Genomic DNA, 14919 nt, shown 5'->3' on the forward strand with positions numbered 1-14919 from the left:
ATGATATTTCCATATACGTTGGATGCTGGGCCCACACTAATATGGTGACCTTTTAAGTTGACAAGTGTGGAATGTGATTGTGCGCGTATCGCAAGTGCGTTTTTGTCGCTGAATGTTCTGTCCTCTGCTCCTTTAACTCAGACTCGTAATAGCTTGAGAGTGGCGCTCATGCCTCACTGTGTTCTGATGTCTTTTCTCGCCTTACTAAAGCTACTCAACATCTGATAAAGACTGCATTGTTGGAATGGCATGACTGCCTAATGTAGTCATTTGAAATCTTTTTTCATTAATCCTATTTGAAACAAAATCTCTGTGTTCCTGGAGCCTGACACAATGACGCCAAATAACCAGATTGTTTAACTGTTGTATTGTAAATGATGGTTATGAATGTTGATTTGGTGCATTTTTTCTCCCGATTAAAATAAAAAGGAAAACAATATAAGGGAAACAGGTCAATTTAGCACATTTAAGATTTTTAAGGGAATTTGAACAGAATCACTCTTTTTACGGCTAATCACTGAGACTGAGATTCATTGAACGAGCCGTTTAACATGAACTCTGCACTGGATATTAATATGCAAAGTGTATTGACAATAATACTAATTAGAACAGTAACAAGATCGGCAGTTTAAGACATTAACTTACGCACAAAACACAAGATACTTCTCTTTTTAATATGAATGAGGCTTTAATTAGATAAATCTAACACATAAGCACACGCACTCAGTGCCACTCACACATTCACACAAGTTGCAGGAAGAGAGAAAGTTAGGAAAGAATGAGTTATTGAGTTATTAAGAGAATGGAAATGTGAAATCCCAAGTTTACAGCAATATGTGAAATTGCATAGACATGAACAGCCATCAATCACTTAATTAACCCTCGCATTGAGTTCCTCAGTGAGGTTAAAAATATATTAGATAGCTACACCAGTTTAGATCAGAGTCTGGAGGTACGTTACTTGCGTTGCCTGTGTAATGGGAATTCCTTTGTTGTCGTTGAAAAGGGGGTTTCCCGAGGTTGCTGATTGGCTGGAAGTTCAGTAGTCGTTGAAGTGACGTCTTGGAAAGCCCGTGGTTAGGTGTTCTCTGACGATGCAGAGTTGTGGGCTGGTTGTAGTTTTAGGCGTGCACTCGAGGTCGGACTCGGAGGCAGGGCGTTACAAAACTTAACTCACAACATGAAATTCTCAATGGTTTGACGAGGCTAGGTGGTGTTTCTTCTCATCGTGGCTAAGTAGCAGCAGGTGTGCCATATAATGTTAATAATTCTATTTAAATGGTTTCAATTATTCACAGCCCACATTCCTTCATGAAAAGCTGTATATAGTAAGTCCTGTAGTGTGTATCCTATGTGTGTGCATGCACAGGCACTCCTAAGTTCTTTCACATTACTGGAATTACCCAAAGGGCATTGACAGGGGGGTTTTAATGAATTAAAGTGGACAGAGCTGACTCAGAGCAATCGATTGCTTGTCCCTTATGGACCTGTGTGTGTTTAGTGCCAGCAGTTTCAGTCTGGCACAGAAAGCAACTGAAAGAGAGGCGGGTTTGGATGTAGTGCACTGCAGAGAGGGGATGGCACAAAGTGTTTTTAACTGTCCAATCATTTTTTGATTAATGAGAGTCTCCACTGGTACAATGTGAACAGAAGGAAAAATATATCTCTGAGACTCAAGGGGACAGCTTTATGATAGTGTGTGTCTACACGTTTCTATCTATGACAGTGCTTTTCAACACATTTTTACATTGGGAGATCTAGAGACAATGCCAGACAGAACCCTGCCATTGATAGTCACTGTTCAGTGTACAGTATATAGCATATCTACTGTGATGCAAAAAAATAAAAAATAAAATTGAGGCAATGAGGCATTGAGATACGGGGTCTTAAAATTTTGAATTCTACTCACCTTCGTGTCGTTTTAAAACTGTACTATGTTTAGCGATTTATCAATATCACATAAAAGCTATTTGTGGAAGGTGCCAGGTAGTGATTTTACACCAGCAGACAAGAGGTCATTGAATCTCCGCGTGGAGTAGTGGATGTTAACTCACTAGCTGAAGGTCAGAAGTTCTGATGTCCGTACCTGTCCAGTAGTCCAGTACCCTTAAGTGAGGCACTTAACCTCAGAGCATGTCTGCCCCTCACCCCAATATAGCTTATTTACAAAAGAGCAGTAGCCATTTTGTAGAACTATAGTGAATGGCTGAGGGCTAAATCTGCACTGCATCTATTGTGAAAATAGCCTTGTTGACCTACTGCTTTGAAAACACTATCAAATCCTGATGTAAGTCAACACTGCAGTGTTAATCGTAGAGGGGCATTGAAATGTGTTGGGAACTACTTAAAACGCTTTCAGAGAGGGCTGACATTGTATTAATATATATATATATCATACCTTTTGCATATGTCACCCTCAGTTTGTATGACTAGCCTAAAGCCTACTTGGTGTGGGATAGAGGATTATCATTAACTTTTTTTAAAAGGAAATTTATTACATTTTTTTTTTAAATATATTTCTTTGGAAATACCCTGAAGACTTCAGAATGGCACAGAAACCTCATTTACTGTTTATGACAGCTATGTGGTTTATTTATATCCTCTTAGTGTCTGTTCAGCTACTTTTGAAAATAATATTCTTTTATTTGATTGTAAATTTCTTTTTAAATATAAGTTTATCATAATTACATACCATACTGAGAAGACAACTTAATTTCCACTCAATTTGTAACACTACTGTATTAATTTGTTTGTTATTTGTGTAAATTAAATATGCAATTTCAGTACTTATTTATTATTTGCCCTTTGGAATGAATGAAATTGCTCTTTTTAGAGATCATAAAGACAAATGTAGACATTGGTACATTTAATAGGGCTGATAAAATTGTAAATAATTTTAAAAGGAAAAAAAATTAACTGCTCATTCAATATTTTCATTCATTCATTCATTCATTCATTCATTCATTCATCCATTCATTCATTCATCCATTCATTCATTCAAAGTCATTAAAGTTTGTGCCTTTCAGCCAACTTTATTATTATGTTGAATGCAGGGGGTTAAACTGGAAGACAACAGGAGGTATATTAAATGTCACAGCTTGGAACAATTTTGGTTGTCTTAAAGTGTCACAAAATTCATTTTGCATAATGCAGTAGTCTTTGTCAAGGTGCAGCGTACAACATAAGACCAGCTGACAGATTCAAGGTAGACTATTGCTTCTAATTAGGGCTCAAGCCCAAAGGGCGAGAGGCCTATTGTTTTCCTTAGGATTATTTTTTATTATTATTATTATTATTATTATTATTATTTTTTTTTTTTTCCAACGTCTCGGGGGCTTTTGGGGCCCTTAACATGCTTAAAAAGTCTTGAAAATTGGCACACAGATTGGAACCTGCGGCCATTAGGGCCGGGCAGAGACTGATACACGGGCGTGGCACAGGGGCTCTACAGCGCCCCCTGGAATATGGAGGGCCATATATCATACATTCTTGCTCGTAGACGTATGAAACTCGGTACACATATAAATCTCATCAATCCAAACAACTTTTGTATTGCATATCATAGGCTCCGCCCAACAGGAAGTTGGCTATTTAGGGTTTAGTATTCAAATTTTTCGTCAAAGTTGTGGGGGCTTTTGGGGTCCTTAACATACTCAAAAACTCTTGAAAATTTGCGCACACTTTGGAATCTGTGGCCTTTAGGAGCCTGCAGAGGCTGGGACCCGGGCGTGGCACAGGGGCTCTACGGCGCCCCCTGGAACACAGTCAGAAATGTTGATGTATAGCTCACACATACTTGCACATATTCATATGAAACTCAGTACACATATAGATCTCATCGTGCCGAACAACTTTCGTATTGCATGTCATAGGCTCCGCCCATCAGGAAGTCAGCTATTTAGAGTTATGTAAAAAGCGCATGCTCTGGAATTTGAAATACTTGTCATAGGTTTTTTGCTCGATTGCCGCCAAACTTGGTCAACATGATCTCAAGACACTGGGGATGAAAAATTGCCAGGGGATTTTTGATATCTCGAACGGTTTGCTCGTGGCGAGGCATTGAAATTATGGCGAGAAATGAGAAACAGGAAGTGTCTAATACCGTCCACATACATTTCCTGATTTTAATCAAACTTCATCAGATTATTCGTTGTATGATGTCGATCGCATATATGTGACTATTAGGAGTCAAAGTTATAGCGCCACCAACTGGCAGAAGGAAGTGTGTCATTTTCAAAATGATTTGAATTCAGCATCTTATTATTACTCGATTTGCTTCAAACTTCATCAGAATAATGTTAAAACACAGCCGATATAAATCTGCAAGGGGGATATTGATATCTAAAAAATTGTTGCCGTGGCAACATGTCAAACTGGAATACTTCTCAGGTGATTTTGAGGCAAATAACATACTTAGAATTTCACAAAACTCTGAACACACATCAGTATTTCTGATAGGAACTTAAATTGTGAATGGATTTTGGATAGCTTGAATGGTTTTGCCGTGGTGATTTTTTGAAATGACCTTACAAAGGGAATCATTATTGTATTTTTAAATTGCAGCTTCCAAACACGTCAAATAATTTTTTCATACAGATGAAAAAGTCATTCTGAGGAAATATGCATAGTTTCACGACTTTACAACACTGTATGGATAACAGAAAATTTAAAAACTGTCAGACATCTCATCTCACTTTGTCCCTCTGTTTGAGTATATGTGCTTCAGACTTCCATTGTCTGAGAGAAATAGCGCCCCTACAGGTTCAATTCCCGGACTTTTACTTTCACTTTTAAATCGGTTAAAAATACAAATAAATACTTAGATTTAATTCACACTGACAAGCTAAACCAACATATCTGATTATTACCGGTTCAGGGCTCATGGATAAATTATTTCTGGCCAGAGATACGTGAGAATTAGGAGAGATGAATCACCGCTGTGACCACGAGCGTCTGGAGTAAAGAGCTCAGAGAAAACGAATTTATTCCTGTTTTAAAGCTTTTAAAAATAAATTATTACAGCGATATCACACAATCAACCAATTAGAACACACCAAGAGCTAAATTAAGATGTTTTTGAACTGTTTGTGTGAAAATGAAATATTTGTGGCTGCCTATCTGAAATCACCGCCTCCGATCAGCGCGTACAGTGTCCAGCTCAAAACAAACGAATTTATTCTTGTTTAAGAGCTTTTTTAAATAAAATATTACCACAAATGCACACAATAAACCCATTGTAACACTACAAGAGCTAAATGCAGGTGTTTGTGACCTGTTTAAGTGTGCAAGACTATTTGAAAGCGCGACTGGCAGAATAACATATATCTCTCGAGCTGCAGGATTCTGGCTTTCGTCGTACGAACGAACACATCACGGACAAGATTATTTCAAAATACATAATAGCTTGGCGAATATAAACGAAAACAGCCACGTGAACATAAACTGGATCTACTGGATTTGAATATTAAAGTGACCACATTTACCACTTGCTTCTGTCTTCAATTTTAATCTATATAAAAAAGGAAACTCATTCGACTTGGCTGCTTTTTTAATGTGTGCGTATTTATTTATTTACCTTTTTATACATTTTGTATAATTTCATAGTTTGTGTATTACAATTATAAAAACCAAAATAAATTTAGCCACTCACATAGAAATAGCTTAGGCCTTAACCTTTTTCTGACAGTTTTAGGGATTTTTAAAAATCCCAAAAAAAACTTATTTGTGCTGCAAATAATAATTTCAAACTCATTTGATACTGACCTATGACATCCTGTGACATTATATTTATTTGAATTTACATAATCTCATGGATGTAACAGTAAATCTGTTCAGCTCACAGATCAATACTAAGCTGTAATGCAAGCAGAACTTTCACAAATGCTTATGAGTCATTTAAGGATTTGATAACACTGTAAAATAATGTCTAATTTGTTAACATTAGCAAATGCATTGATAACACTTTATAATAACTGCACTCATTAGTAAATAGTCAGTTCATGCTTTATAAAGCCTTGTCCCAATATTAATAGTCAGTAGTAAGCAGTTTATAAATACAGCTATAAATAGCTTGTCCTTGGTTTATAAGCACATTTATTAAAAAGGAGAGTAAAGGGTCAGTTATCTTCCTATGAAAAATAAAAGATAAAAATAAACAAACAACAACACAGATTGATACAGAACTCAGAAATTTTATTGTGGATTTATGATAAAATCAGCCTGTAAATGAATTCATACTCCTCCTCATACTACTCCATACTCCTTTTTCAACATGATGCCAATATACTGAGATGTTAAATTGTGAATGGGTTTAGGATAGCTTAAATGGTGTTGCCATAGAGATTTATTAAAGTAACATAAAAAATACAATAGTTATTTTACTATATCTTTAAAATTTTTCATGCTAACTCTTCATAATTTTTTATATAAGTAGAAGTCCTCATTTGAAGGAAGCACAGTAAGTTTCATAGCTTTATCATTTTCAAGAGCCAGCATAAAATTAAAACTATCATAACTTATAAATCAAGCTTGCAATTCTTAGTACCTATAATGGCCACCAGAGGGAGCTATAGGATTACTTTTAAATAATTATTGGAGAAACCAGTATGATTTAAATAATTTATAGAAATCTTTCAAATAAAATAATATGTATTTTAGGAATTTTACTGATAAAATGACCCTCACTTAATTAGAATAACAAGCTGAAGTATTGTGAACTGTATATTAAGAATAATTCTTAATAGGCTTTATGGACAGATACGTTTTAAGTGACTCTTGAAGGTTCAGCACCACATCCTCTTTTACCACTGTTTAAAGAATTAATCTTACAGAACAGGTGTGAATGAATTTTGGATAGCTTGAATGGTTTTGTCGTGGTGATTTTTTGAAATAATAGTAAAAAAGGAACCAGTAAAAAAAAGTGCAGCTTCTAAACACTTCAAAAAAATGTACACATAGAAGACAAGTCATTCTGAGGAAATATGCATAGTTTCATGACTATACAACATTATATGGATGACAGAAAATTAAAAAACATACATCTGATGTCACTCTGTCCCTCTGTCACTGTGTGTGTGTGTTTTAAGTGAATTAGGTGTGAAACTATCAGTGAGCATTTAGTCTCCAGCGCCAACATTTTACAGAACTGCCACTTTCCTGGAGTCTCAGAATTACTCGGTGTCAGGTTCTGAGAGATCTAAGATTCCAAAAAAATATTTAATTAGAATACCATGAAGTATTGTGAAATACTATATATTAAGACTTTATATATAGGCTTAATGAACAGATTAGAGTGACTCGTGAAGGACCAGCACCACCTTCTCTTGTCCGATGGTTTGAGGAATATATCTTCCAGAATCCGGGATTAAGATTTAGGAGCTCATTTTTATTCCACCTCCTTTCCTGAAAGTCTGTCTTGCAGAATTGACTAAAAATTAATCTTCACATTAATTCCTAATTCTTTTGCAATTCTTTTGTCAGTTCTTCTTGACCTGTTTTTCTCTTCCAGCTTTCCTGGACTATTGTATAGCACTCATAAATGATTAAATAAAAAATAATGGTAGTTATTAAGATTGATATGGTTTGGAATTGGTAAAATGTGCTTGGAAAAAAATCACAATAAAACAATGTTTTAATGTTTAAGTTTGGAATATTAACTGACATGAATGAATGCTATATAAATATTGTTCATGTTAACATAATGTTTATAAATGAAATCTTATTGTAAAGTGTTACTAAAGTTATATATATATATATATATATTGTTCTGTGAATGTGATTTTAAAGTCTAGATGATTCGGATTAACCCTTTAACTGCCATATCAAGTTCAAGTTCAAGTTCAAGTTCAATTTATTTGTATAGCGCATTTACAACAGCCTCCTGGCTGACCAAAGTGCTTTAACATAAGAGCAAGAATATTACACATACATAAAAATAGACCAGACAAAAAATTTAAAACCACCCATTTCAAAATGTAGCATAACACAGTAGTCAGTACACTAAGGAAAATAAAAAAGTTTTTAGCAAAGATTTAAAAATAGACAAGGAAGGGGCCAGTCTGATCTCTAAAGGCAGGGTATTCCAGAGTCGTGGCCCAGCCACTGCAAATGCACGCTCCCCTCTACGCTCCCCTCTATCCTTTAAAACCTCACTGCCAGAGGGATATTGTGAATGCATGTGCCCGCTGGGCACAGTTTACCTGATGCCACCGGGGTGGTGATGGCATTGGTGGCTTGAGCCCGCCATCGCTGCTTGCAGCTATATTTTTCCTTGCTTCTCTCTTGCTCTCACTCTACATGGCTGAGTGTTGTTTTGTACTTTTGTCTTTGTTCGAAATGGAAAAGATAAAATGTAATGTTCCACTCCGTTTGAATGTCACACAACAGATCTTGACTGCTTAACCCCCTGTGACAGTTTCCTTTTACATCCCGGTTACATCTTATTGTGGTCTGTCTTGCATTTACCTCTTTTAGTGGTAATATTCATATTCCCATCTATTACTTTCTGGAAAAATGAATTCATTCTTTTCACACGCACCTCTCTTTAGAGGGAAAGGTAAGCTGTAAGTTGCCAATTATAGAGAGTAAGTTGTGCATATCTGTCAGATTTGTATGACTGAAGAGTTGGAGGCTCAATTTATACTGCTGTCACACTTTCATATACACTTTCATACCAAATGTCCTGTCACCATCTCAAAATCTGAATACATAGATGGAGCATGTAATTTCATTTTATTATTTCCTTTTTTTCTGTCTCTTGCTTTCTGTAAGTCAGATGGAAGATAGGGTTATGCAAGCTATTAATTTTCTATATTCCCCTACTCTTCTGAAAGCTCAAGGGGGCCATAAAAAAATGCAATATACTTATATAGATGTAGAGATTTACAACTGAGAAACTCTCACTTTCTCACACATCTCACATTTGTGACCACATCTGCAAAGAATTTCGTGAAAAGAAGTCATAATTACGAAAAAGTCACAAATGTGGGATATGACGTAATCATTATGATTATGATAAATAAGGTTGCAAATGTAATTTTAAGACTTGTAATAGCAATTTAAATGGTTATTTAGAACCATGCTTTAACCATCGCAAGGTACATATCATCATACCGTCCAATCCTGCTGTTCTTAAACTTGGTTAGAAGATGCTGCTGTGATTATTTCTGTTGCAGTCGCCACATAGGCTACGGTGCCCAGTAGGTGACATGTTTGGTTCACTTAGTTTTTTTATGGCCACGATGGTTTTGTTTAATTATGCTAGTATTTGCTAGCCTACCATATATTTTGCAAATAAATGCCTGACAATTATTACAATAAAGTGTTGAATTTATGAATGTATTTATGCCCATGTGTGATGATAAATGAGTGTGTTTTCATTTACAAATGAATCTACATGAATGATTAATTTCTCTATGAAACACTATAGTATTTATACTTATTTTCTATTAATTAGCCAAACTAAAATATATGATATGTAAAATTTAAACTGCATTTGAGCAAAAATTCCAGTCAGAATAATCTAAGCTTTATTGGCATGTCGAGCATTTACAGTAAGGCTATTATTTACAAAAAAAATATTCAAAACATTAAGTAAAGAGATCGAAATAAAGGGGGTAAAATTATATAAACAGATATAAAAATATAACCAATAGTCCTAGACTATTAATAATAATAATCTACAAATATTTTATGGGGAAAAGACGATCAGTTGATGGATTTACAATACTGTAGGATGAATAAAATAGTTTTCTTGTAGGCCTATTTTATATTATGCGCTTTATGAAACATTTATTCATGATAAATTTCATTAATACATAATATAATAATGTCTTAATTCAAAATAAAAAATGAATTAATCAATCTCTGATAATCCCGGGTTGCTATGATCACACAGGCTTGTTTACGCATTAAACTCGTGGCCACAATAAAAATATGTTGTTCCCACAACAAAGCATCTCCAGGCCACAAAATAAGGATGTAGTTAACTCGACAAAATGATCTTGTGGCCACGACTTACTGTATTATCACGTTCCCACGATTTAATATGACATTGGCACAAATAAATATCTTGTGGCCACAACATATTATCACATTCCCACAAAATAATATCTTGTGGACACAACATATTATCACGTTCCCACGAGTTATGATGTTGTGGCCACGATAAAACTAAGTGAAGTGAACATTTCACCTCCTGGGCACCAAACATGACACCTCCCGGGCACCGTACAAAGACCACAAAATGCAGCTGATGGTCAGTTCGTTGAGTAGCGCAGTGTCTTTTCTTTCCATATCTCGCTGTTTTCATTTGCCACACCAATCACGATCCATGGTCACCAATGACAAAGACCTCAAATGTAGTTATGCTAAAGTGACACAGGAGAAAAAGTGCAGGTTTGAAAAGGAAGTACTGCATTATGGAGGCCTGATTGATTGACAGAGCCATTCTCTCATGCGCTTGAGTGACAGAGTTGCGGTCGCCGTGCTGCAGGAAATGAGAGTGGAATTACAATAAAGCCCTGTCACTTCCTCAGGGACAGAGAAAACACAATCAGGCTTTTTACCTTCACATCAAACACACAACTTAATGCCCACACGCTCTGCATCTACAGCACACACACACACTTTCACAGCCTCACAATAGCACTTGCCACAGTGGGCTCCATATCAAAAATACACTTGGCAGCCTTGCTTTTACCCAATATTATACCCCTGACTCTCTCTGCCTTTAATCTGTCACCTCACACACAACCCACAAGAGCCATTATGGAAATACAGAACAGGGCTTCAGTGGCTCGCTCTGAAATGTGGCCCTCAGTGATTTGCACAAGGTTCTGCCCCACAGATTGGTCTATTAGCTGGGTAATACAGTGATACTGTAATCATGTGTGCACACACTATAATAACAAATTGTTTTCCGATAGGGTTACAGACACAAACAGGAGAGTTATTAATAGATCACTGTCTATCTTGCAAGCTTAAATGCAATTCTAGCAGATTTTAAGACTGTTAAGAATTGATTTAGCTTTGTGTAATTTTTCTGAAAATTAAGCACAATTGTCCTCATTACTGTGGTGTGTCTAGAGCTTTTACTCCTGTGTTTTTTTGTTTGTTTGTTTTTTTCATTCTGGATGATGATTCTCATTAGATTCACATTATTGTAATACAGTTTTTTTTTTCAGTCTGCATAAATTGAAGTTGAAATAAACACAAACATGATGTTTAAATACCTTTTCCATTTTAATAATATATAAAACATTTTTTCGTATCACATTAATGTGAATGAGATTTTGTTTTTGTCTTTTTACATCAGTGTGAATGGAAGACGATCTTAATGGTCCTGTTTATGTTTTATAAAAATAAAAAAAAAACAGTTAGTGAACAGTTACTCTCATTTTAGTGGCGTATTTAAATATTTTACTCTTTTTTTTGTATTCCCATTCTGAATAGTGACTGTTAACATAAATGTAAGTGCAATAATCAATATCATGATGTATACATACTTATCTGTTTAATATATAATTAATGTTTTCACATTATGGTAAAACAAGTGGGGAGATTATCTTAATTTTCATTAATCTTAAGTAAAAAAAAATCTATATTGCTTGTATTATTATTATTATTATTATTATTATTATTATTATCATTAAGGGGAAGGTTAACTATGGGGGAGTATCTTATTGGTCTTAAAGTAAGCTTTATTGTTTATAAGCAAAATTTACATTTTTGTAAATTCAATTGACTCAACGTGTTTTTATTAATCTGTATATGTTTGTTACTTTACTCTGATTACCTAGAAGGTTTTCACTTGCAAATGCATGTTTTTTTGTGTGTGTGTGTCTCTTTTAAAGCCTCTCAAAGTCCCTTCGTCATTCCCAGCATGCATCAGCTGTACAATTAAAGGGGGGGGTGAAATGCTATTTCATGCATACTGAGTTTTTTACACTGTTAAAGAGTTGGATTACCATGCTAAACATGGACAAAGTTTCAAAAATTAAGTTGTACGTTTGAAGGAGTATTTCTGTTCCAAAAATACTCCTTCCGGTTTGTCAAAAGTTTCGGAACGTTTTTTTTCGAGTATGGCTCTGTGTGACGTTAGATGGAGCGGAATTTCCTTATATGGGTCCTAAGGGCACGTCTGCCGGAAGAGCGCGCGCTCCCGTAGAGCAGGGCACTGAGTGAGAGCACAACAGACGTTCACTGATCAGTGCGAGAGCGTCGCGAAATGTCACAAAAGGAGTGTGTTTTTGGTTGCCAGGGCAAGACAACCCTGCACAGATTACCAAAAGAGAAACAGCATTAAGGGACCAGTGGATGGAGTTTATTTTTACAGTGCATCAACGGAGTTGTGCAAGTGTTTGTGTTTGTTCCCTGCATTTCGAAGAAAATACATAGTCACTAAGACTTATCATGAACAAAATGTGCCTCACAAACTCGATCAGAAGCTGCAGGAATCCAGGCTTTCTTCCGAGCGTCCAGGTTCAATCGCCTAATTGCACGCAACCATTTCTTTCGTTTTTCGCTATCCTTTTCGGAGGGAATTCGAAAAAACTTTTTATCAGGCCCCCAACGAGCCGTACAATCGACCACACAGCAAGAGTTAACCATCCTCTTCTCTAAATCCTCCTCCAAACGTGCAAAACAATCAAATTACAGGTATCTAGCGGTGTTTCTTGCCACACGACTCCCATGATGCAACGCGACAAACATAAACAATGACGTCACAAAAGATCCGCTTATTGCTCTCAACGCAAAAGCTTACTCGCGCTCGTGATTCTTTAGCTCCGCCCACACGTCACACCTCCAGCCGGTCGTGTTTTTCCGGGAAAAATCGGTACAGACTATCTTTCTCTTATGAATATAATAAAACTAAAGACTTTTTGGAGTTATGAAGGATGCAGTACTACTCTATAGGTACTCAAGATTAACAGGATATTGGGCCCTATCTTGCACCCAGCGCAATTGACTTTGTACACCGACGCATGTGTCATTCAAAGCGCGCTTTTCCCTCCACAGAAGCACGTCGCTAAACTAGTGAATGAACTTGCGCTCCCTGGGCGGTTCAGCGCAAAAAGGAGCCGTGTTCCGGCGCAAACAATCCCTGGTGCTATTTTGCTGTTCCATTAAACAATTGTGCCACTGACCAGAAAAAAACTAGTCTAAAGTCAGTGGCGTGTTGCGCGTTGTTCATTATGCTATTTTAAGGGCGCATGCTTGACCATAATGTATAGCGTGCACAACGCGCATACACTTTGCTCATGTAATCTACACAGATGCAACAGTTATTTTTGCAAATCATAAATTGTTACACTAAAAAAATATTAACACATGAGATGACGGAAATCATTGTGGTGTGCCACGAAGATGTGAAAAAATAGGCATAAATCTAGCTTACAAATTATTCAGGGTAATTGTAGTAATTAAGGATCAGACCTGTTTGCCCAATAGTGGCAAGACATATATGTATATAAGGACATCTGACAAATTGGTTTGTCCGTCAAGAACCAGGAAAAAAAATCGATGAAACAATTGTGGCTATTTCCTCCCACGCCTGTTTAACCGATGCTATTTTGGGTGGGTTTCTCCCATCCCCATACAACACAACTTCTCTGTCTTTCACTGCTCTTACAAGAACATCAGTCTCCTCAGCTGTGAACCGCTCCTGGCATGCGCCTGGTAAATACGCCATAATAATAGCAATCCATAATGGAACTTGCGCACCAGCTTTTGAAGGGAATGTTGGATGACGCTCTGATTGATTTATTTCACGTTACGCCCAAACCACACCTATGAATAATGAAGCTACTTCAGACCAACCGATTTTAGATTTGCGCAAGAGCCATTTATCCCGCCGGGAAAATAGCAACAGCGCCGAGACCCGCCCACAAAGTTACTTGCGCTTCACACTTTGACACTTGCGTTTCAGATCATTAAAATAGGGCCCATTGAGTGAAAACGAGCATTTCACCCCCCCCCCCCCCCCCCCCCTTTAAGGCATTTGTCACTCTCAATTCCATTGTTAACTTTTTACTGCACCGTTCATCCTCGTGACACACATCCTTTAATTGTGTGCTGCAAATGTGCATTTTTAATTGGAAGCTTATTATCTGTTTGGAGTGTGAATATAAAGTAGCATTTTTGATGCTCCTTACTGCAAAAAGCTTAAGATTATGAGCCAAGTTTTATGTCCTTTTTTATGACCGCTGAATCTTCTGTGGGTGTTTATGACCATATGAAGAGTCTGACATTACATCTTTAATAGAATTCTGATGCTGCTTTCATCAACACAAAGAACTGTTAAACCCTGTCAAACGCCTTTAAAGCTTGGCAGCTTGGGGCCCGTAACACGCAACAATAACCTCTAACTGGAAATTAATTTCTGGTGTCATTTAATAGGATGTAGCCCTTTGCATCAGCTAGATTTACCTGCTTTAGGGCAGATGAAACTCGAAAACAACCACTTCAGAAGGTTGTGGTGAGAATTTCCCTCCTGCACTGATCAACTCTCAGATCTCAGATCATTGGTGCTATTCAAAATAAATAAAAAGTCTAGTCTTAGACCAGCTTTGAAAGGTCACATTTACCAGCGCTACAGTCAGTGGACCATCGGGCGGTTGTGAGGGCCGGTGTGTGAGTGTCGTTTGAGACCGGGGAGCTTGCAGGTAGTCAGTGGCCCATGACCTGACATTTCGGATAGCCGTGGCAGGTGGGTCAAGGTGTGAGAGGAGAGGGTGGCACCGGGAGAACAGATACAAGTGTCTTTAAGGTTAAACGCTGCCTCAGCTGGGGATACAGCTAGCTTGATGAGGTTCTTTTGGAGCTGGCGGAGACCAGGTGGCTGAACCACCACTGTTGGAAGAAAGCCAATCTTGTTGCTTTGTGTGAGACCGGCTGGAAATAAGCACAGTTAAGGCTGCT

The 14919-nt window shown here is 37.0% G+C and overlaps 1 protein-coding gene across 2 annotated transcripts in view; it reads left to right on the forward strand.

Annotated features, from left to right (window-relative positions):
* Window positions 1-14919, forward strand: part of LOC128021332 (leucine-rich repeat transmembrane neuronal protein 4-like) — a 109618-nt gene that overhangs the window by 39238 nt on the left and 55461 nt on the right. The window lies entirely within an intron of this gene.

This window comes from Carassius gibelio, chromosome A10, assembly GCF_023724105.1.
Source record: "Carassius gibelio isolate Cgi1373 ecotype wild population from Czech Republic chromosome A10, carGib1.2-hapl.c, whole genome shotgun sequence".
Lineage (NCBI taxonomy): Eukaryota > Metazoa > Chordata > Actinopteri > Cypriniformes > Cyprinidae > Carassius > Carassius gibelio.